The sequence below is a fragment of the Propithecus coquereli genome, unplaced genomic scaffold (assembly GCF_000956105.1).
Source record: "Propithecus coquereli isolate 6110/MARCELLA unplaced genomic scaffold, Pcoq_1.0 Scaffold59, whole genome shotgun sequence".
Classification (NCBI taxonomy): Eukaryota; Metazoa; Chordata; class Mammalia; order Primates; family Indriidae; genus Propithecus; species Propithecus coquereli.
Window position 1 is genome coordinate 184394 of NW_012151840.1, and position 1757 is coordinate 186150.

A 1757-nucleotide genomic window follows, 5' to 3' on the forward strand; every position below is an offset into this window, starting at 1 on the left:
GAAATGAAGAATTTATTCAAGGAATTACAAAACACAGTGGAAAGCCTCAAGAACAGGGTAGATCAAACAGAAGAAAGAATCTCAGGGATTGAAGATAACACCCTTCAATTAAATAAGTCAGTCACAGAGATAGAGTAGAGAAATAATAGAAAAAGGGCAAAGCCTACAAGAAATGTGGGATTATGTGAAGAGGTCTAACGTGAGAATCATAGGCATCCCTAATGGTGAAGAAGAAAATACACATGGGTTGGATAAGCTATTTGAGCATACCACAGAGGAAAATTTCCCAGGCTTTGCTAAAAATCTAGATATCCAGGTACAAGAAGCTCAAAAGACTCCTGGGAAATTCGTCACAAACAGGAAGACACCACAACACACAGTCATCAGACTGACAAAAATAACCACCAAAGAGGACTTCTACAAGCTGTAAGGTGAAAGAAGCAGGTAACCTACAAAGGAAAACTCATCAGAATAACATCACACTTCTCAACTGAGATCTTACAAGCAAGAAGGGACTGGGACCCCATTCTCACTCTTCTCAAACAGAATAATGCCCAGCCTGGAATCTCATACCCCAAAAAACTAAGTTTTGCATAAGAAGGAAAAATAAAGACATTCTCAGATAAGCAAAGACTGAGGGAATTCATCAAGACAAGACCTGCCCTCCAGGAAGTACTCAAAACAGTATTACACATGGATCAGCATAATAAACATGAAAAAATGTAAAATTACCCAAAAGCTAAAGGTCAAAGGCCAGAAATCAAAATGACCTAAGAGAGAAAACAAAGCAACAAAGTTCAATTCAACAGGATAAACAGAAGTCTACCCCACTTATAAATTCTCTCAATAAATATGAATGGCTTGAGCTGCCCACTAAAGAGACATAGGATAGCTGAATGGATAAATATACACTAGCCAAGTATCTGCTGTCTTCAGGAAAAATATCTAACCCACAAGGATGCATTCAGACTCAAGGTGAAGGGATGGAAAACAATATTTCAAGTAAATGGAAGCCAAAAGAAAACTGGCATGGTGGTTCTGATTTCAGATAACTTAGTCTTCAAATCAACAAAAGTAATGAAAGACAGAGAGTCACTATATAATGGTGAAGGGTACAACTCAACAAGAAGACATAACAATTCTAAATATTTATACACCCAACTCAGGTGCACCCAGATTCATAAAGCAAATCCTACTTGATCTAAAGACATTGGCGTAGGCAAAGAATTTATGAAGACCCCAAAGGCAATTACAGCAACAACGAAAATAAATAAATTGTACCTAATCAAATTAAAAACCTTCTGTAACATCAAGGCAACTACCATGACAGCAAACAGACAACCTACAGAATGGGAGAAAATATTCGCATGCTACACATCCGATAAAGGACTGATAACTAGAATCTATATGGAACTCAGGAAAATCAGCAAGAAAAAGTCAAACAACCCTACCAAAAAGTGGGCAAAGGTCATGAACAGAAACTTTTCAAAAGAAGATGGACTAATGGCTAACAAACATATGAAAAAATGCTCAACATCTCTAGTCATCAGGGAACTGCAAATCAAAACCACAAGTAGATATCACTTATCTCCAGTGACAATGGCCTTTATCAAAAAGTCCCAAAACAATAAATGTTGGCCTGGATGCAAAGAGATAGGAACACTCCTACACTGATATTGGGACTGCAAAGTAGTGCAACCTCTGTGGAAAGCAATATGGAGATACCTGAAAGAGATACAAGTAGGACTACCATTTGA

The 1757-nt window shown here is 37.6% G+C and overlaps 1 protein-coding gene across 1 annotated transcript in view; it reads right to left on the reverse strand.

The window, feature by feature from the left end:
• LOC105821715 (T-cell surface glycoprotein CD1e, membrane-associated-like) overlaps positions 1-1757 on the reverse strand; it is a 48400-nt gene that overhangs the window by 44523 nt on the left and 2120 nt on the right.